The sequence below is a fragment of the Mus musculus genome, chromosome 3, assembly GCF_000001635.26.
Source record: "Mus musculus strain C57BL/6J chromosome 3, GRCm38.p6 C57BL/6J".
NCBI classification, from domain to species: Eukaryota; Metazoa; Chordata; class Mammalia; order Rodentia; family Muridae; genus Mus; species Mus musculus.
The window spans coordinates 31,661,222-31,685,336 of NC_000069.6; the positions used below are offsets into that span (position 1 = coordinate 31,661,222).

Consider the following 24,115-nt stretch of genomic DNA (forward strand, 5'->3'; position numbering starts at 1 on the left):
ACCTGTCACTCATGCAGCACAGAGCACTATTTGCTCATGAGAACCAGACCATTTTGTGCAAGGGCAAGGGCTGGCATGGACAAGGAGGACCTTGAACTGGTTTTGTACCTCAACTTTTTCATGTACACATCCCACTCTAATGTTAACCATGAAAGATCAGGCAACACTTATGGTTCTTTTTATCAGACTTTCCTTAGGAAACCAGAAATGAACCATGTGAGACCTACCACAATTAATTTGGGCCATTTTCCCTCATGATAGATGCAACTCAGTTCTGTTCCGAAGAGTTTTCCATTATTAGCTGTAGGAACAGTACACACGTGATCTTGGTGGGGCACAGAGCCCCTGTGGAAGCAAGATGTCAAAACTGGTCTTTGTATCTTAGAATTACTTTCCTCTGCACCTAAGAGGAGATGAGATCATTATCTGTAGTAGTGTAATTTACACGACTCTTTTAAAAAACCAAATCTCAATTGCATAATATCCCTGTTGTAATGGGTTAGGCATCCTATAGTGTATATATATTCTTATTCCCTATACTCTACTCTGTTACTAATCTTAGAGATGTCTCTCAGACACAATATAATGTTCTCTAAGACATGATCCAGTGGAAATTCTCACAAGATGATGCTGTCTAAGTTGCACTGAATCATAAGATAATTGATATTTAATTGACCAAGTTCCCTAATCTATGTACAAGCCATAGCATTACCAGTCATATCAATTTTCATAGACACCCTCACTTCTATTCACATCAATCAGTTTTCTATTGTCTTCAAATGTCATAGTGAAGCTCTTCGTATTCTTACTTTTCTTGTTAAGGTTTTAGAAGAACCATTGTTAAATTTCCCTCATCAGCAGTATGTCCCCTTCATGAGAATGTATACATTCTATTTGTCTGGAACAAATGGAATGTTCTCCCTATCATCAAGCTTAGTCTTGATATCAGAATATAGAGATCTCAAGCTGGACCTGGGGCATATTGTTTTGGTGTGTTTCCTACAATTCCCCTCCCCTAATCAAGAAAATGACAACATGCATTGATATTTTAAGCCAACTTGAAATGAGAACTGAGGTGGTATTTGAAGGAAGGTGGAGGACTCACTTTGCTGCTGGTTTATAGCTGGCTGTCTGGGCTTTAAGATGAAATGTCCCTGAGCATCTGAGTTTAGGTCTTTTACAAACATCCCAGGTAAGGCAGGAAAAGCTGTTAAAATTCTTGAGTTCGATCCATTGCAGGTGTTTTGAAAGTTGGTCATGATAATAATATGTGGATACTCGAAGCCTTTAAGAAGAAAATAAGAACATGTATTGAAACTAATAATGATGAGACTGAGCAACCCTTCCAATGGGCTTTAGCATGCACTTCACTATTTTATATCTCATTCTTCTTCTGGACAATGTAGACTCTACCCCCAAAGCATTAGGAGTCTTACGGGGTATTATGATAGGGGAAAATTGAGTAAGGTAAGAACTCTAAAATCAAGGAGAAGAATTTCAAATTGTCACTTTATTTAGACCCATAAGAACACTTTGTAAGGCAGGCTTTTGCTGTGTTCTATTTTGACAGTGTTAAGATTGGCCTGTTTTGGGCCCCCAGTGGAGGAGCTAGAGAAAGTACCCAAGGAACTGAAGGGGTCTGCATCCCTATAGGTGGAACAACAAAATGAACTAACCAGTACCCCTAGAGCGTGTGTCTCTAGCTGCATATGTAGCAGAAGATGGCCTAATTGGCCATTATTGGGAAGAGAGGCCCCTTGTTCTTGCAAACTTTATATACCCCAGTACAGGAGAACACCAGGGCCAAGAAGTGAGAGTGGGTGGGGAGGGGAGCAGGGTTGGGGGAGGGTCTGGGGGACTTTCGGGATAGCGTTTGAAATGTAAATGAAGAAAATATCTAATATAAAATTTTAAAAAATCTGCCTGTTTTAGTCTTTGACATCAATAAGATTTTTATATCATAAGAAGCTTATGTTACTTGTCTAGCTTTATATTAATCAATTTAAATACTTCCCACTGCAGATAGATAGATAGATAGATAGATAGGAGGCTAACACTCTAAGTAATTCTATTAGTCATGTCAATCACTTCTGTCATTTTTTTCTCACGATGACAGCCATATTTATAGAATCCAATTCCATCCCTAGTGTAAGCACATGGTTTCTTGGAATCAGTGAAGTGGAATGACCTCTACTTCCCATTGATATTCTCTTTGAGCAATGGTCAGGCTGATGCTGTATACTGTAGAAAACACATGAGCACTTCTGGACACACAACTGGTATTAGGACTCTAGTTGGGGACATGGACCTGGGAGAATGTGGCCTACTAATGAGGCAGGATGAAGTTCTCTGGAATAGATAACTTTTCTCAGCACTTCAGATAATTTGTAATCTGAGGATTAAGAAGAATCACCAGAGGAAAGTGTACAATCACACAGCTGGATGAGATAAAACATGTGTCTCCATAAAAGCCCAAGAACAACAACAGTTAAAGTAAACTCTTATCTGCTACAATTAGTGAGGGCACCAAAACACGTTCAATGAACAATTCAATGTCTTTAAAGAAAGCACAGTCTCAGGACTTTTTTCTTGTTTGTGTATGTGAAGATTTCTCACAAGCAGTAAGAATAACACCATTTCTAGACTGTTCCAATTAACAGTGACTCTAGAGCAGAACGACAAATACAAAATTGGAGTTAAATCTAGGTGCTTGATGTGCCGCCCCCTGTGTTTTAAGTTATTTATTCTCTGAAGAATTTTTTAGAGTATGTGCTGTGTTGTGGATTTCTAGGAAGTATGAAACCTTGGCTTTGTCCATTTCTGATGAATCACCAATATGATTAGTCTTGATTTGCCTTTGTTTCTGACACAGAGAGATGTCAGTGCTATAATCAGAGCAAGATTTACAGCAACATTGAGATAAAAGGACTCCAGATCCTTTCAAAGGATCATTATGGAAAAAACCTAGACAGGATGGATACATGTGAATGGCCTGTTGGTTGAAATACACATTCAAAATGATGCTGATAAAATAACAAGAGCATTAAATTCTTAGGATTTCTGAAACATCAATGGCATACAAACCTCTTTGAAATGTTAGAATTAAATATTATCAAGGTGATGCATTTCACTCAGTAACTTTATTTTATAATGTGCCACACCACATTTGTCTTTTCACTGACTGAGTACTGCTAGTATGTCCACTTTATAAAAAGTGAAAAGACCAGATGATTTTGGCACATGCCTATATTTTTAGCACTCATTTGATTGAAACAGTAAGGATTGAGACTTCCTTACCTGCCTGGACTCAATAGCAATAGTGCCACCTAAAGGGAAATGAAGTCAAATGTGTGGGTTGAGTTTGTGCTGCTTATTATCTAGTGTATTAAAACCCTGAAAATAAATATTGAAGAAAAATAACAGTAGTCCAGTTTTAGTTTCCATCAAATAATCAAAATATCACCACTGATTCTTTTCATGGTACAATGAGAAAAATTTGACTAACAATGTTCTCTGATCTCTAAAAGACACTGTTACTGTCACTTGTCTGAAGGTCACTTTAGGCATTAGAACTTCACCTTTTTGTTAGCTTTTAAAAGATCACACTTGCAAACACACTTGATGATCTCATAATTTTAAATCTTATCCAAATGCTTCTGATAATTTTATTAGTATTATTTACTTGGCAATAATTAAGTTAGTGAGATCTATTTTTTTTTAAAAAGGCAATAGAAGGACCAGTAGGGGATTCATCAGAAAGTCTCCAATAATCTAAATATGATCTCTCATTCAGTTGGAGAATTGCTGGTTATAGTGAGATGTGACATGCATATTTCACATGGACTCAGAAATACGGTTACATTTACAATTTTCATTACAAAACAGAATCTGCATAGTTTGGATTGAACAGTATATTTTTGCTTGTTTGTTTGTAAGGTGTGCACTTTTATTAAAATGGTCTCAAGTCAGTGTACAGGCCAGCCCTGGCTGCCTCAACAACTCAGCCCACTCCCAGTGAGATGAAAGCATCCATACATCAAGTTGAGGGACAAAAAATGGGAGAGTGGGCACAATGGATGACCATTCAGAGGTTAAAAACAAAAATGAAGAAGTATTAAGGTTAAAGATTTTAAAAAGATTTTGCAGTACATAATTTACTCAGGAGCAATGCTGTCACCTTCCTTGATGTAGACCCAGAGCATGGACTTGGCCATCCTCTTCTTAGGAGTGGGTGTGATTTTGGGGAAGGTGAGGGCTTCTTGGAACCACCTATTTTATAGATACTTGGAAAGTCTTTTAAAAAGAACAAAACCAAAACAAACAATGCACACTCAAGTCCTCAGGCACATTGTAGAAAGTTGGGGACGTTTGCTCCAACCTACTGCTGTCTCCTTCACCTTCCTTTTTTAAATCCTGAGTCAAAAGCACCAACAAAAAAACAAATAGAATACTTTTTAAAGTCACTGAATGTCTTACCGATTATGTGAAATCTTCAGACACAAAAGAAAAAAAAAATCTTGTGACTAAAGTTTCCTTGAAGACACTGAATTGTTCTTTGAATGTGTTTTCATTTCAGAATTGTTTTTCCTTGTAACTTGCTTGCTCCGATGTATATCATTGTATCATATTGAGCCTGATACCTGGGCAGGTCAGACGAGGGAATTTGATCCCCTGAAACTGGAGTGATGGATGCCTATGAGCAATCACCTGAGTGTTGTGAATCGATAAAAAGTTTCTTTTGCTAGTAGGATTTTCTGTAATGATTAACAAATGATTTTTTATCAAGTTATTTTCTTCAGAAACAATATATCCAGAGTTTTGTTTTGTATCTCTTTTTAGGAAAATTATGTTTCTCTAGTTGAAAACACAGAACTTTCTGTTATTATTAATATTATTATTTTTTTTTTTTGGTCAGACCACAGACACTTTCATAATGAGATGTTATCATGTGCCTCAAGGCTATAATAGTTATTATTTATGAATTTAATAAATGAAATACTGTTTAGTTATTTTGTTTTGTTTGTACTTATACTTATGAGTAAATGATGAAAACATGGAAATTTCGCCGTTAAAGCACAGAACTCAAATAGTCCTTCCATAGATTTCCCTGTTACTCACCTTGCAGTTCTCTTGGAGCTTCCTCACGGCTAGGACTGAACCACAATTGGTAATCTTCACTGTTCTGAGAGCAAAAGAGAAACCAATCATCACAAATAATCTGACACTAGAGTCTTGAAGAATCTAGTGATTTTCTTTCCTTACAATTTCCAGCTCTATAGCAAGGGTAATTATTAGGACCTGTATTAATGGCATGTCTTCTGACCATAAGTTTGAGTCATCAGGACCGATTTCAGGAGAAAACCCTTGGGTACTTGCCTTTCCTCTCTGAGGGAACATTGTTCTATTGATCCACAGAAGAATTAGAAGTTGCATTCAGCCATCAACACTAAACAAGACCAATATTATAACAAAATGACTCCCATAGGTCTCTCCAGTCTGTCAGTGGAATATTGACAGTTGATTTGACCTGAGCATACAACATAGTGCTCAGGGAGTCAGACACTCAGTGATTATGATGCCTTGATAAAGAAATAAAGAACATTTGAAAGGTATGGTTACTTCAGCAAATAGACAAAAACAGTCTTTGAGGGTGTGTAGGAGTACACAGAACCATTAACTTTCATTCAGAGGTAGCCAGGTTGTGGAGAGGAATTGTCTAACCTGAAAAATAGGCCAGATACTGGAAAGAAGTTCCACAACATAAGTATTTCACACAGAGTTATGAACCCATTTGAAACAATCATATAAACAGAATGTTCTGCTGAAATAGTTAGCAACCTCCAGGAGTTACTAAAATGATAATATTCTCTATTTGGAGTTACCATTACTTGTACTTTCTTTTGGTTCATGACTGAAACCAAGGAATTGTCACATAGAGTTCTTAACTATTACACTAGGGTACAAAAAAAATCCATTTAAGCAGACATTCAAACCTCTACCCATGCAAACATACAAGGAGAGAAAAGAGTGAGACAGAGAGAGAAAGAGTAATAGAGATAGAGAAACAGACTGACACTCAGAGTCATCATATAAACTCACAAATCTCACAGGAAGAGATAGAAGAGGGGCATACAAACATACAGAGGAATACACACACAAATAGACAGACAGACAGACAGACAGAGAGAGAGAGAGATAGATAGATAGATAGATAGATAGACAGACAGATAAATAGACAGATGTACATGGATGGATAGATAGAATTACACAGATATACACTTAAAAACAGAAAGATCAAATATACATATAAGTATGAAAAGAGAAAGAACATAGAAAGAAATACACAAACACATTAATTAAAATTTTTTAGAACACCACAAAAATATCATAACATGCACACTTACACCTACACACTTAGGAAATGAACAAGAAGGGATGGAAGAGGAGAGGAGTCATGCATCATAAAGGAAGTGCAATAAAATTTTAATAAAGAGAAAAATGGAAGGAAGGAAGGAAGGAAGGAAGGAAAGAAAGAGAGAGTGAGAGAGAGAAAGAAAGAAAGAAAGGATGGAAATGAAGGAAGGAAGGAAAGAGAAAGAAAGAAAGAAAGAAAGAAAGAAAGAAAGAAAGAAAGAAAGAAAGAAAGAGAAAGAGAAAGGAAGGAAGGTAGGAAAAAGGAAGGAAAGAAAGAAAGAAAGAAAGAGAAAGAAGAGAGGGAGAGAGAGAAAGAAAGAAAGAAAAAAAGAAAAAGAAAGAAAGAAAGAGAAAGAGAAAGAGAAAGGAAGAAAGAAAGAAAGAAAGAAAGAAAGAAAGAAAGAGAAAGAGAAAGGAAGGAAGGTAGGAAAAAGGAAGGAATAAAGGAAAGAAAGAAAGAGAAAGAAGAGAGGGAGAGAGAGAAAGAAAGAAAGAAAGAAAGAAAAGAGAAAGGAAGGAAGGAAAGAAAGAAAGAAAGAAAGAAAGAAAGAAAGAAGGAAGGGGGAGAAAGAAAGAGAGGAGGGGGAAAGAAAGACAGGGGGAGGAAAGAAAGGAAGGAAGGAAGAAAGAAAGAAAGAAAGAAAGAAAGAAAGGAAGGAAGAAAGAAGAGAGGGGGGAGAAAGAAAGAGGAGGGGGAAAGAAAGAAAGACGGGGGAAGAAAGAAAGGAAGGAAGGAAGAGAGAGAGAGAGAGAGGAAGGAAGAAAGAAGGAAAAAAGAAAGAAAGAAAGAAAGAAAGAAAGAGAGAAAGAAAGAAAGAAAGAGAAAATAAGAAAAATCTTGTGGCCTGTAAGATTGACATACTTTAAATCAGGTGTGTGCATTGGAGCAATTAATCTCACTTTATTACAATGTATTTTTATTTTCTAGCGGTAGTAAAAGTATAGCTCGGACTCCTAGTTGGTCTGCTTCCATGATCCATTCTAGAGGACCCTGCTGCTCTCAGAGAAGTTGAGAATCCTCTGCACCCAGAGAAGTGTGATGAAGAAGGACACTTCATATTCATCAAGGGGAAAATCCACCAAGAGAGTCTCAATTCTGAACATCTATGCCCAAAATGCAAGAGCACACAAATTCATAAAAGAAATTCTACTAAAGCCTCAAAACATACATTGAACCCTACACAATAATAGTGGAAGATTTCAACACCCCACTCTCACCAATGCACAGGTCATTGAAATGGAAACTAAAGAGACACAGAGAAACTAAGCAAGGTTATGAACCAGATGGGTTTAAAAGATTTCTACAGAACCTCTCTTCCTCAAACAAAAGAATGTACCTTCTCCTCAGCACTTCATTATACCTTCTCCAAAATTGAATACATAATTGTTCAAAAAAAACAGCCCTCAAAAGATACAAGAAGATTGAAACACCACCATGCATCCCATCAGATCACCATGACCTAAGGCTGGTCTTCAATAAGAGCAAAAACTACAGGAAGCCCACATATATGTGGGAAATGAACAACTCTTTACTCAATGATAACTTGGTCAAGGGAGAAATAAAGAAATTAAAACATCCTGGGATCTAATGAAAATGTTGACACATCATTCACAAACTCGTGGGACACAATAAAAGCAGTGCTAAGAGATAACTTCATAGCATTAAGTACCCTTGTAAAGAAACTGAAAAGATCTTACACTAACAACTTAACAGCACACTGAGAGCTCTAGAACAAAAGGAAGTAAACTCACCCAAGAGGACTGGGAGGCAGGAAATATTTAAACTCAGTGCTGAAATCAACCAGAAACAAAGAAAACAATACAAAGAAACAAAAAAACTAGAAGTTGGTTCTTTGAGAGAATCAACAAGATAGAAAAACCCCTAGCCAAAATAACTAAAGGGCTCAGATACAGTATTCAAATTAACAAAATCGGAAATGAAAAGGGAGACACAACATCAGAAATGGAGGAAATTAAAAAATATATATCATCAGATCCTACTATAAAAGCCTATACTCAACAAAATTGGAAAATCTAGACGAAATGGGTGATTTTATAGACAGATGCCATATATCAAAGTTAAATGAAGAGCAGGTAAACTATCTAAATAGGCCCACATCACATAAGGAAATAGAAGTCATTAAAAACCTCCCAAGCAATCAAAGCCCAGGGTCAGATGGATTCAGTACAGAATTCTATCAGATCTTCAAAGAAGACCTGATACCAATTTGCATCAAACTATTCCATAAAATCAAAGAGAACATATACTATACCTAATTCATTTTATGAAGCCACAATTACTCTGATACCTAAACCACACAAGGACCCAACCAAAAAAGAGAACTTCAGACCTATCTTGCTTATGAATATCGATGCAAAAATACTCAATAAAATTCTTGCAAACTGAATCCAAGAACACATTAAACAATCATTCACCATGATCAAATAAGCTTCATCCCATGGATGCAAGGTTGTTTAATATTTAAAAAATCCATTAACATAATACTCTATTTAAACAAAATCACAGGAAAAAAATCACATGATCATCTCCTTAGAAGCAGAAAAAGCATTTGACAAAATACAACACCCCTTCATGTTAAAAGTATTGGAGAGATCAGCAATTCAAGGCCCATATCTAAACATAATAAAAGCAATTTACTGCATACCAAAAGCCAATATCAAATTAAATGGAGACATACTTGAAGCAAACCCAGTGAAACTGTCGACAAGACAAGGATGACCACTGTACCCTTATCTGTTCAATATAGTACTTGAAGTGTTAGCTAGAACAATAAGACCACAAAAAGAGATCAAGGGGTTACAAATTGGTAAAGAAGTAATAACATCACTATTTGCAGATGATATGATAGTATATGTAACAGACCCCAAAACCTCTACCAGAGAACTTCTTTAGCTGACAAACAAATTCAGCAAAGTGGCCAGATATAAAATTAACTCAAATAAATCAGTAACCTTCCTGTATACAAAGGATAAACAAGCTGAGAAAGAAATTAGGGAAACGACTCCCTTCACAATAGCCCCAAATAGGATAAAATATATTGGGGTATCTCTGACAAAACAAGTGAAAGACCTTTATGACAATAACTTCAAGTCTCTCAAGAAGGAAATTGAAGAACATCTCAGAAAATGGAGAGCTCTCCCATACTCATGCATTGGGAGAATTAACATGTAAAAATGGCCATCCTACCAAAGGTAATCTGTAGATTTAATGCAATCCCCTTCAAAATACAACACAATTTTTCAAAGACACAGAAAGAGAAATTCTCAAATTCATTTGGAAAGGCAACAAAACCAGAATAGCAAAAACTATTCTTAACAATAAAAGAACAGCTTGGAAAATCACTATCCCTGACCTCAAGCTTTACTGCAAAGCAATAAAGATTTAAAAAAAAAACTGCCTGATATTGATACAGAGACAGACATGAGACATGTTGCTCAATGGAATAGAATTGAAGACCCAGAAATAAAACCACAATCTTAACTGTCACTTGATCTTTGATAAGATGACAAGAAATATACAATGGAAAAAAGAAAGCATCTTCAATAAATGGTGCTGGTCTAACTGTCTGGTTCTATGTAGAAGGATGAAAATAGACCCATATTTGTCACCTAGTACAAAGCTCAAGTCCAACTGGATCAAGGACAACAACCTAAATCCAAATACACTGAATCTAATAGAAGAGAAAGTGGGAAAAAGCTTTGAACTTATTAGCACAGGGGGAAATTTCCAAAACAGAACTCCAATGGCTCATGCTCTCAGATTGAGAATTGATAAATGGATCCTCATGAAACAGGAAAGATTTGCCTTCTGGAAGGCAAAGGACATAGTCAATAGATAAATCAGCAACATACAATTTGGTAAAAAAAAAAATCTTTGCTAAATCCACATCTGATAAAGAGCTAATATCCAAAATACATAATGAACTCAAGAAGTTAATCACCAAAAGACCAAACAACATAATCAAAAAATAGTGTACAAACCTAAACAGAGAATTCACAACTGAGGAATCTCCAATGGCTGAAAGTCACTTAAAGAAATGTTCAAGGTCCTTAGTGATCAGAGAAATGCAAATCAAAACGACCCTGAAATTTCACCTTACAACAATCAGAATGGCTAAGAACAAAACCTCAGGTGATAACACAAGTGGAAGAGAATGTTGACAAAAAGGAACATTCCTCCATTGCTGGTGGGATGGCAAACTGGTGCAAACACTATGGAAATCAATCTGGAGGTTCCTAAAATAATGGAAAAATATCTACCTGAAGACTCAGCTATACAACTCTTGGGAATATACTCAAAAGATACCCAAAAATACCACAGGGGTTCCACTATGTTCACACTGGCCTTACTTGTGATAGCCAGAAGCTGGAAACAACCTAGATATCCCATGACAGAAGAATGGATACAGAAAATGTTTTTCATTTACATAATGGAATACTACTCAGCTATTATGAATGATGACATCCTAGGTTTTGCAGGCAAATGGATGGAAATAGAAAATACCATCCTGATTAAGTTAACTGAGACCCAAAAGGACATACATGGTATGTACTCACTAATATGTGGATATTAGGCAAAAAAAAAAAAATGAGTACAAAATACCCAAGACACACTCCACAGAACTCAAAAAGGCCAGCAAACTGAAGTGCCCAAATGAGGACATCTCACATCTCAGTGCCAATTGGGAGAGAGAAAAAAGCAATCATAAGTGGGAAGGAGGAAGGGGTCTGGGAGGAAAAATTGGATGTGGGGATGGCGAGTTGGGGGATGAGGGTAACCTGATTTGGTACTGGGTGAGGGAAAAGGACTGAAGCCCTTAGGGCCAGCAGAAAGAATTGGAACAGTCAACCTTAGATAATAGGATGTTGAGGGGTCTCTCCAGAATGCACCAGAGACCTGGAAGGTGAGAAACTCTCAGAACTCAATTCTTAGATGAAATGTTTATTAGTAGGCAGAGGGAACTTATAGATACAACTTCCAGTAGGAAGACAGGACATCAAGTGAGAGATTGGATTGCCATTGTATAGTCAGAACTCTGACCCATAATTATTTCTGTCTAAAAGAACTACAGAGTTGGAAATGGAGAGGAGCCTGAGGAAAAGAAGGTTCAGTAACAGGCCCAAAGTGGGATCCAGCTCAAGGGGAGGTACCAAGGCCTGACACTATTACTGAAGCTATGGAGCACTCACAAAAATAGACTTAGCATGACTGCATTCCAGAAGACCCAACAAGTAGCTGAAAGAGTCAGAGGCAGATGTTTGCACCCAACCATTGGACAGAAGCAACTGACCCCTGTATTTGAATTAGGGAAGGCTGAAAGAAGCTGAGAAGGGCAATCCTGAAGAAGGACGAGCAGTCTCAATTTATCTGGACTCCAGAGATCTTTCAAACACTGTACCACCAAGCAGGCAGCATATACCAGCTGCTATGAGGCCCACAACACACATACAGTAGAGGACTGTGTTCATTCAGAGATGATGCACCTAACATTCAGGAGATTGGAGGCCCCAGGGTGTTTAGAGGTCAGCTGGAGTGGGGGTGGTAACATCCACGTGGAGACCGGGGTTTGGGGAGGAGGTATGGAATGTGGAACAGTCAGAGGGTGGATGGGTGTGTATGTGTGGATAAAATATGGAGTGTAAAAATTAAATTAATTTTTCAAAAAGTAAAAAAAAAAAAGTATAGCTCAATACCATTGGGTTTCATATCTATGGAAACATAAGACAAGAAATTCAAGAAAAAGTCCCTCTCAACACTACTATTATATCTTAGATGACTTTAGTTCCAATAGGAAAAGATTGTAAACTATGATTTGTAAATTCATCATGATTGTTTAATCTGTATTATTTATATGAATAAACATTTGCGCATATGTGGATCTCAAAAACAAATTTCAATTTTAACTCTAGGTAACTTGAAAATAACTTACACGCATTCTTATCATTGGTAGCAGCTTCTCGATTATATCATTCACTGTATCGAGGTTTGTTGCTGTTACAGATAAAGTCTATGAAAAATACAGAGAAATATCGTATAAAATAACTTTGAAGCTTATGATTACAAAATTAGTTTTTGTTTAATCATTACTTATAACCTACAGTCTTCAGACACACCAGAAGAGGACATCAGAACCCATTACAGATGGTAATGAGGCACCCTGTGGTTGCTGAGAATTGAACTCAGGACCTCTGGAAGAGCAGTCAGTGCTCATAACCACTGATTCATCTCTCCAGCCCCAATAGACAATTATTTAGTAGCTATGTTGTGTAACTCAATGATAAAACTGCTACAACATAGTATGTGTGAAGTTATGAGTTTTATCTTAAGCACTGTAAACACATATGACCACACTCACACACACACAAACCAACCAATGGTAAGTTCATAAAACTGATTTCTAAGTGGAAGTTACATGAAAAGATATCCCTATGCCTAGAACATGCAAATAAACATGAGAGTAAAGAGTCATGATTATGTAGCTGGCCTTCCTAAGCAGGTGTGATGATGCACAAAGAAATGCCGAAAGGGCAGAGGACACAGGTAAAGAGATACGATGTTATGAAACATGTGGATGTGGAGAGCAAATTAATTCTTGGTAATCTTTTGTCCTGTTTAAGATTTGTTTATGGTTATCTTATATAATAATTATTTTTCATTAGACAGAAATATTTTAGAAGAAATAGTAGTTGAACAACACATAAGTTAATATATAAGCAATAAGAACTCTGGGGAAAAAGCAGTTTAATTCTATTAATAATAATTGGCATGGAAATGTATGCTGATGCAACTAAGTGATGTAATTTTCAGTCATTTAAGAAGAAAATTCATATACATATGTATATACGTGTATATATACATATATATAAATATATTGCATTAGCATGTAGATCAATCTTGCTTCATATTTTTCTCACATATGAAAAACACAAGTGTGCATACCATATCTATACAGCTTTTCCATATGCATAAATTCTTACTACCTCTCCCATCCACTCTCTTACACTACAACCAGACTGTCTATCTGCAACTCATAAACTAGAAATATCAGTTTTGGTTTTGTATTCACATACACTGTCACAGGTTCGGATGTCTTCAGTATGTATCTTCAATGATAAATTTGTCTTGATACCCTTCTTGGCTTCATAAATTGATCTGCTCAAATGCAATAAAAATACAAGAAATAGTAAAATTAACTTGCTAGTTGCTTATTTTAAGCTAATCACTGTTAGTATTTTGTAAGTATCATCTTAGTGTTAAATACCAGACAAGCAGTTCAGCAATATGCATTATTGGATTAGGGAATATTTAAAAGTGTTTCAGAACCAAAGACACAGTCAGGTAATAGCAAATTGACCTAGGAAGCACAGCCAGTCCTCAGAACTTTTTGTTTACAAGGTTGTTGTCAAGTGAACTTCACCTGGAATGAACTACAATCCAGAAATGGAGGGTGCACCTGTGATGCAGATCTTGAGGCTGACTAGGACCTTGACATGGAGATCTTGAGGCATAGTAGCCATGAAAAACTTAGGCCCAGGCAAGGTAGAACACAGCTATCATTAGGCCCTAGAGAATGAGGGAAGTGGATCTGAGTTCAAGTTCAGCCTGGGAGAAAGCAAGATCCAGATCTAGGCATGGTGGTACACACCTTTAATCTGAGCAACACCTTATACTGGAGGCCTACATAAGGACATTGAAGAAGAAAGACTCACTCCAGAGATAGTCCATAAATTCTGTGGCTCTAGGGAAGATCTGTGACTAATACACACAAAAAAAAAAAAGGCAAAAATCTGCTTGACCTCAAAGGAGGAAGTATCAGATGATTTGAATGGATTTGATAGAGTAACATCTAGAGTGGAATTGAAAGTAAGACTGAAGAGCACTGTTCATTCCAATATAAAAAGGAGACAAAGAATGCAGTACTTCCTCAAAATTAAATAAAATATGCTATAGACAAGAGAATCTAAAGAAGTATCCAGGGAGCAGCAGGCGCCACCTTGGTTCTGGGACTCCGCCGAACTTAGGAAATTAGTCTGAACAGGTGAGAGGGTGCACCACAGAACCGGACAGCTTCTGGGACAGGCAGAGGCACAGAGCCGCTGAGGCAGCACCCTTTGCGGGCCGCAGACAGCCGGCCACCGTCCGGACCAGAGGACAGGTGTCCGCCTGGCTCGGAAGGCCTCAGCCTCAGGAGCAGCGGGCGCCATCTTGGTTCTGGGACTCCACCAAACTTAGGAATTTAGTCTGCACAGGTGAGAGTCTGCACCACAGAAGCTGACAGCTTCTGGGACCTGCCAAAGCAACACAGCTTCTGAGAAAGGTCCTGTTTTGGGCCTTCTTCTTCGGTCAGGAGGAGTTCCAAACACAAGATATCTGCGCACCTTCCCTGTAAGAGAGCTTGCCAGCAGAGAGTGCTCTGAGCACTGAAACTCAAAGGAGAGAATCTGTCTCCCAGGTCTGCTGATAGACGGTAACAGAATCACCAGAAGAACAATCTCTAAACAGAGTAAACTATAACAACTAACTCCAGAGATTACCACATGGTGAAAGGTAAACGTAGGAATCTTACTAACAGGAACCAAGACCACTCACCATCATCAGAATCCAGCACTCCCACTTTGCCCAGTCCAGGGCACCCCAACACACCCGAAAACCTAGACCCAGATTTAAAAGCATATCTCATGATGATGGTAGAGGACATCAAGAAGGACTTTAATAACTCACTTAAAGAAATACAGGAGAACACTGCTAAAGAGTTACAAGTCCTTAAAGAAAAACAGGAAAACACAATCAAACAGGTAGAAGTCCTTACAGAAAAAGAGGGAAAAACATACAAACAGGTGATGGAAATGAACAAAACCATACTAGACCTAAAAAGGGAAGTAGACACAATAAAGAAAACTCAAAGTGAGGCAACACTGGAGATAGAAACCCTAGGAAAGAAATCTGGAACCATAGATTTGAGCATCAGCAACAGAATACAAGAGATGGAAGAGAGAATCTCAGGTGCAGAAGATTCCATAGAGAACATCGGCACAACAATCAAAGAAAATGGAAAATGCAAAAAGATCCTAACTCAAAATATCCAGGAAATCCAGGACACAATGAGAAGACCAAACCTACGGATAATAGGAGTGGATGAGAATGAAGATTTTCAACTCAAAGGACCAGCAAATATCTTCAAAAAAATTATTGAAGAAAACTTCCCAAATCTAAAGAAAGAGATGCCCATGAACATACAAGAAGCCTACAGAACTCCAAATAGACTGGACCAGAAAAGAAATTTCTCCCGACACATAATAATCAGAACAACACATGCACTAAATAAAGATAGAATACTAAAAGCAGTAAGGAAAAAAGGTCAAGTAACATATAAAGGCAAGCCTATCAGAATTACACCAGATTTTTCACCAGAGACTATGAAAGCCAGAAGAGCCTGGACAGATGCTATACAGACACTAAGAGAACACAAATTCCAGCCCAGGCTACTATACCCAGCCAAACTTTTAATTACCATAGATGGAGAAACCAAAGTATTCCACGACAAAACCAAATTCACACATTATCTCTCCACGAATCCAGCCCTTCAAAGGATAATAACAGAAAAAAAAAAAAAAAACAATACAAGAAAGGGAACAATGGCCTAGAAAAAACAAGAAGGTAATCCCTCAACAAACCTAAAAGAAGACAGCCACAAGAACAGAATGCCAACTTTAACAACAAAAATAAAAGGAAGAAACAATTACTTTTCCTTAATATCTCTTAATATCAATGGTTTCAACTCCCCAATAAAAAGACATAGACTAACAAACTGGCTACACAAACAAGACCCAACATTTTGCTGCTTACAGGAAACTCATCTCAGAGAAAAAGATAGACACTACCTCAGAATGAAAGGCTGGAAAACAATTTTCCAAGCAAATGGTGTGAAGAAACAAGCTGGAGTAGCCATCCTAATATCTGATAAGATTGACTTCCAACCCAAAGTCATCAAAAAAGACAAGGAGGGGCACTTCATTCTCATCAAAGGTAAAATCCTCCAAGTAGAACTATCAATTCTGAATATCTATGCTCCAAATACAAGGGCAGCCACATTCATTAAAGAAACTTTAGTAAATCTCAAAGCACACATTGCACCTCACACAATAATAGTGGGAGACTTCAACACACCACTTTCACCAATGGACAGATCATGGAAACAGAAACTAAACAGGGACACAGTGAAACTAACAGAAGTTATGAAACAAATGTATCTGACAGATATCTACAGAACATTTTATCCTAAAACAAAAGGATATACCTTCTTCTCAGCACCTCATGCTACCTTCTCCAAAATTGACCACATAATAGGTCACAAAACAGGCCTCAACAGATACAAAAATATTGAAATTGTCCCATGCATCCTATCAGATCACCATGCACTATGGCTGATCTTCAATAACAAAATAAATAATAGAAAGCCAACATTCACGTGGAAACTGAACAACACTCTTCTCAATGATACCTTGGTCAAGGAAGGAATAAAGAAAGATATTAAGGACTTCTTAGAGTTCAATGAAAATGAAGCCACTTCATACCCAAACTTATGGGACACAATGAAAGCATTTCTAAGAGGAAAACTCATAGCTCTGAGTGCCTCCAAAAAGAAACTAGAGAGAGCATACATTAGCAGCTTGACAACACACCTAAAAGCTCTAGAACAAAAGGAAGCAAATTCACCCAAGAGGAGTAGACAGCAGGAAATAATCAAACTCAGGGGCGAAATCAACCAAGTGGAAACAAGAAGAACTATTCAGAGAATCAACCAATCGAGGAGCTGGTTCTTTGAGAAAATCAACAAGATAGACAAACCCTTAGCCAGACTCACTAGAGGGCACAGGGAAACTATTCTAATTAACAAAATCAGAAATGAAAAGGGAGACATAACAACAGATCCCGAAGAAATCCAAAACACCATCAGATCCTTCTACAAAAGGCTATACTCAACAAAACTGGAGAACCTGGATGAAATGGAGAAATTTCTAGACAGATACCAGGTACCAAAGTTGAATCAACATCAGGTTAATGATCTAAATAGGCAGATATCCCCCAAAGAAATAGAAGCAGTCATTAATAGTCTCCCAACCAAAAAAATGCCCAGGACCAGATGGGTTTAGTGCAGAGTTCTATCAGACCTTCAAAGAAGAGCTAATCCCAGTTCTTCACAAACTATTCCATAAAATAGAAACAGAAGGTACTCTACCCAACTCATTCTATGAAGCCACAATTACTCTGATACCTAAACCACAAAAAGACCCCACAAAGATAGAGAACTTCAGACCAACATCCCTTATGAATATTGATTGAAAAATCTGCAATAAAGTTCTTGCTAACCGAATCCAAGAATACATCAAAACAATCATCCATCCTGACCAAGTAAGTTTCATCCCAGTGATGTAGGGATGGTTCAATATATGGAAATCCATCAACGTAATCCAGTATATAAACAAACTCAAAGACAAAAACCACATGATCATCTCGTTAGATGCTGAGAAAGCATTTGACAAAATCCAACACCCATTCATGATAAAAGTCTTGGAAAGATCAGGAATTCAAGGCCCATACCTAAACATGATAAAAGCAATCTACAGCAAACCAGTAGCCAGCATCAAAGTAAATGGTGAGAAGCTTGAAGCAATCCCACTAAAATCAGGGCCTAGACAAGGCTGTCCACTCTCTCCCTACCTATTCAACATTGTACTTGAAGTCCTAGCCAGAGCAATTAGACAACAAAAGGAGATCAAAGGGATACAAATTGGAAAGGAAGAAGTCAAATTATCACTTTTTGCAGATGATATGATAGTATATACACGTGACCCTAAAAATTCCACCAGAGAACTCCTAAGCCTGATAAACAGCTTCAGTGAAGTAGCTGGGTATAAAATTAACTCAAACAAGTCAATGGCCTTTCTCTACACAAAGGACAAACAGGCTGAGAAAGAAATTAGGGAAACAACACCCTTCTCAATAGCCACAAATAATATAAAATACCTAGGCGTGACTCTAACTAAGGAAGTGAAATATCTGTATGACAAGAACTTCAAGTCTCTGAAGAAAGAAATTAAAGAAGATCTCACAAGATGGAAAGATCTCCCATGCTCATGGGTCGGCAGGATCAATATAGTAAAAATGGCTATCTTCCAAAAGCAATCTACAGATTCAATGCAATCCCCATCAAAATTCCAACTCAATTCTTCAATGAATTAGAAAGGGCAAGCGGCAGATTCCTCTGGAATAACAAAAAAACCTAGGATAGCAAAAACTCTTCTCAATGATAAAAGAACCTCTGGTGGAATCACCATGCCCAACCTAAAGATGTACTACAGAGCAATTGTGATAAAAAACTGCATGGTACTGGTATATCGACAGACAAGTAGACCAATGGAACAGAATTGAAGACCCAGAGATGAATCCACACACCTATCGTCACTTGATCTTTGACAAGGGAGCTAAAACCATCCAGTGGAAAAAAGACAGCATTTTCAACAAATGGTGCTGGCACAACTGGCTGTTATCATGTAGAAGATTTCGAATTGATCCAGTACTATCTCCTTGTACTAAGGTCAAATCTAAGTGGATTAAGGATCTCCACATAAAACTAGAGACACTGAAACTTATAGAGGAGAAAGTAGGGAAAAGTCTCGAAGATATGGGTACAGGGGAAAAATTCCTGAATAGAACAGCAATGCCTTGGGCTGTAAGATCGAGAATCGATAAATAGGACCTCATAAAATTGCAAAGCTTCTGCAAGGCAAAAGACACCGTCAATAAGACAAAAAGACCACCAACAGATTGGGAAAGCATCTTTACCTATCCCAAATCAGATAGGGGACTAATATCCAATATATATAAAGAACTCAAGAAGGTAGACTCCATAAAATCAAATAACCCCATTAAAAATGGGCTCAGAACTGAACAAAGATTTCTCACCCGAGGAATACCGAATGGCAGAGAAGCACCTGAAAAAATGTTCAACATCCTTAATCATCAGGGAAATGCAAATCAAAACAACCCTGAGATTCCACCTCACACCAGTCAGAATGGCTAAGATCAAAAATTCAGGTGACAGCAGATGCTGGCGAGGATGTGGAGAAAGAGGAACACTCCTCCATTGTTGGTGGAATTGCAAGCTTGTACAACCACTCTGGAAATCAGTCTGGCGGTTCCTCAGAAAATTGGACATAGTACTACCGGAAGATCCAGCAATACCTCTTCTGGGCATATATCCAGAAGATGCCCCAACCGGTAAGAAGGACACATGCTCCACTATGTTCATAGCAGCCTTATTTATAATAGCCAGAAGCTGGAAACAACCCAGATGCCCCTCCACAGAGGAATGGATACAGAAAATGTGGTACATTTACACAATGGAGTACTACTCAGCTATTAAAAAGAATGAATTTATGAAATTCCTAGCCAAATGGATGGACCTGGAGGGCATCATCCTGAGTGAGGTAACCCAATCACAAAGGAACTCTCACAATATGTACTCACTGATAAGTGGATATTAGCCCAGAAACTTAGGATATCCAAGATATAAGATATAATTTGCTAAAAACATTAAACTCAAGAGAACGAAGACCAAAGTGTGAACCCTTTTCCCCTTCTTAGAATAGGAAACAAAACACCCATGGAAGGAATTACAGAGACAAAATTTGAAGTGTGATGAAAGGATGGACCATCTAGTGATTGCCATATCCAGAGATCCATCCCATGATCAGCTTCCAAACGCTGACACCATTGCATACACTAGCAAGATTTTGCTGAAAGGACCCAGATGTAGCTGTCTCTTGTGAGACTATGCCGGGGCCTAGCAAACACAGAAGTGGATGCTCACAGTCAGCTATTGAATGGACCACAGGGCCCCCAATGGAGGAACTAGAGAAAGCACCCAAGGAACTAAAGGGAACTGCAACCCTATAGGTGGAACAACAATATGAACTAAGCAGTACCCCGGAGCTCTTGACTCTAACTGCATATGTATCAAAAGATGGCCTAGTCGGCCATCATTGCAAAGAGAGGCTCATTGGACTTGCAAACTTTATATGCCCCAGTACAGGGGAACGCCAGGGCCAAAAAGGGGAGTGGGTGGGTAGGGGAGTGGGGTGGGTGGGTATGGGGGACTTTTGGTATAGCATTGGAAATGTAAATGAGCTAAATACCTAATAAAAAATGGGGAAAAAAGTCTAAAAAAAGTATCCAGTGACCATCTAATCAACAACACATTTGGAGGCAGTCTACCAAATATATGCTGAGTCAGATGCTGATACTTGTACCCAACCAATGGACACAAGCAGCTGACCCCTGTTGTTGAATTAGGTAAGGCTGAAAGAAGCTGGAGAGAAGGGTGATCCTGTAAAAGGACCAGAAGTATCAATTAATCTGGACTCCTAAGATTTTTCAAACATTGGACCACCAGACAGGATACACCATCGGATTTGAGGCCCCCAAAACACATAGAGTAAAGGACTTCTGGGTCTGCGTTCAATCTGAGAAGATGTACCTAATCATCAAGAGACTGAAGGCTTCAGGGAGTTTAGAGGTCAGGTGGGGTGGCTGGTGGCTTCCATGTGCAGTGTGGTGGGGAGGTGGTGTGGGATGTGGAGCTTTGGAGGAAAGATGGGGGAGGGGGTGGAGAAATTTCAAAAAGAAATGAAGCACAAACTGCAATTCCCATATTAGTATGGAATAAATGTACAATCACAAGTAAAATACCTTTCAAGAAAATAGTGCCACTGATCTTTCTGTTCTTGTGAACTGTAATGTTGAAAGAGAAAAACAAGATTAGAGTCTTGATAATGCTAAGACTTTTAAGATTATTGCTCCTAAAAATTATAAGCCAATGTCCATCATGAGGGTGTAGGTGTAGATGGTATTTTCCACATGATTGCCCTTATGAATGACATGTTTCACTGGAACACTTGTATGACAGGAAGTTGACTAGAGTGTGGAAGCTAGTTGGGAATTTCAAAACCTGTCTATGTTCCAAGAGCTGTGTGACTACTTCTGCGCCATCAATGACACCTAGCTTTATTTTCGTGTGTATAAAGGATAGCTAAGACAGTGTACTCTTAGTGTGAGGTCCTTTTCACATAGTAAGGGATCATTATTCACACTAAACCACAGGTGAGCTATATGACCTTTGTTTAGAACACACAAGACAGGGGGAACACCTTTTAAGAAAAAAAATTGTTTATTTCCTCCTGTGGACTACAGAATTGACATACAGGACAGGAGTCCCAGAAACTAGTGCTTCATCTGTGTGAGTCATCATATCAACTCTCCTGGTACAAATTAATAATCAGCCCACGACCATTCCACTGTAGCATGTAATACTCTAATTTGAGATGGATTAAATATGAATCACCATGCTAGTTTTTATAACTGCAAATTTTAGGTTGAATGAGTTATACCTATTTGATACTTGACACATCCACAGTGTCTTACAGGCATCAACATTATCTTGATGATCAATGTTTTGCTTTTCCAAACAGCAACCCCTACCCAATGCACTATTCCTCTTCCCCATGCTCACAACCCTATGTCAGGTATAATTTTCCATCTGTTCGCTAATGTGTACATTGTTTCCTCTTTCTGAAAATAATTATCCATGCTGCAAAGATCTTACATTCAAATATTTTCTTCTCCATTTTGCCATAATTCTAACATCTATAACTCAAGCTGACTTCGTATGGAACTGATTCTTGCCCAGAGACTGGCACTTTCATGTTCCTACCATTAAGTGCTCACCCACTCTATTCTCTGTCTGCAACCATTTTTATCACCATGCTACAGACAGAAAAAGAGACACCACCAGCCATGTGAGATCTAACATATATTGGCCATTGGCTGCTTCCCTAACTGACTTGGGGGTAGCAGGTAGGAGATAAGAAACAGTTAAGCTGTGGGTGGATCTGGGGTGCTGAGCTAGGACTAAGGTGACTGAGCAAACAAAGTTGAGGGCAGATTCAGAGGTGTTGAACTGGGGGAGAAAAGAAGGGTATGGGCACTGAGGAAGGCTTAGAAGAACCTCTTCATTGAGCTAAGGCATATCAAAATGAGATAATGTGCGTGTCTATCATCTGTGGATCCAATGGAATCTTACCCCTTGACCTTTTATCCTTACCAGTTGACTATTCGACACAAGTGATATTCTGCTACACAGATATTCAAATACTTGAACATTCTATGAGAAACTATTTTTATCTGTCCAATTAAATACTATTTTTATGGAAATTAACTGGGAAGTACTGCAGATATTGGTCAAATTTAAGTATACTATGCAGTATTATTGGAGAGAAATCAATGTATGTATTTTCAAAACCTAGATAATACCAGACATTATGGGAGAAAGAATGTGGAGGATATGGTAAGTCCTTGTTTAGTCCACATCCTTCTTAGAAGACAAGGTACATCTGCTTTTCCCCAGAATCTTTGGGAGACCCAATGAACATCACAGATAAAAAACTAAGGAATCTATGGCCATGTGAAATGTATGTTGTGAAAAGTATAGACAAACTAGGGTCATCATAGAAGGAGAAAATCTGAGTTGGTATCCTCTATACAATCAGACTAAACTGGATTCTTATTTTTGCAAACATTCTGGTTAATTGGTTTAACCTGTGAATTACAAACCACTAAGCTGCCCAACAATTTCTATAGCTCTCTTCCTGTGAATACAGGTCCAAACTGTAGGTCTTACCGAAAGGTGGCCCAAAAGTGTCCATTGGGACAATGCAGGTAAAGGGTCTTGCAAGTACAGATTTCATTTTTTCTGCGTTGGGCCACATCATCCACCACCACCCACAGGAGATGCAGTGGGATGATGCACTTTATCTTAAACTCTTTTTTATTCCTAGAAGAAAATAAAGTATCTTTGTTAGTTTGATTTGCATTGTAGTTGGTATTGCTTGTAGAAATACCCAGTTCCTCCTGCCCCAGAGCAGAGGAGGACTCCTCCATTTTGTCACTAAGGCACAGTTCAAACCAGGGTAGATGGAATTCAACAAAGCAAGTTTTGAAAAAGTTCCTGGATAGAAGCTTCTCAGTGCTCACAAATAGAGGTAGCCTGATCATTTTTTGGATTAGAGAATGTTTAAAATGAATATACTATGAATATACCTCATTACAATAGCTCCTTTACTCAACATACAAAGCGCAACTATACAAGTGCCCCAAAAGATGATTATTTATCCCATAATTTAAACAAATAATTGGAAATTATGTCTTCCTATCAAGCATTCTGATCTTACTGAAAGTGTTTGTAAGAAACCGTAACCTTGGAAGCATTGCTTTCCTTCTTTCATCATTATATGGAGCTAGTCCTTTGAAAAATTCAGATACATATACAATGTGTTCTGATTATTTTGTTGTTGTTGTTTTTGCTCTCTGCTTTCCCTTCCATCTTTTAACAGAATCATTCGCAGATTTGTGTCTTTTCTATTATTTTATGATAGACTGAATATTACATCTCTGTGTGTGTGTATGTGTGTGTGTGTGTGGGTGAATTGAGTACATAACTCTGCATTGGACACTGTTAAGGTAATATGATGGTCAAAAACTGAAAATACTTACTCTGCCACTCTCAGATTCAGGAAACAATATAACACAATATAAACCCTGATTCAAAAATCATGCACGTGC

The 24,115-nt window shown here is 38.0% G+C and overlaps 1 pseudogene; it reads right to left on the bottom strand.

The window, feature by feature from the left end:
• Positions 1-24,115, bottom strand: part of Gm6558 — a 43,028-nt pseudogene that overhangs the window by 16,407 nt on the left and 2,506 nt on the right.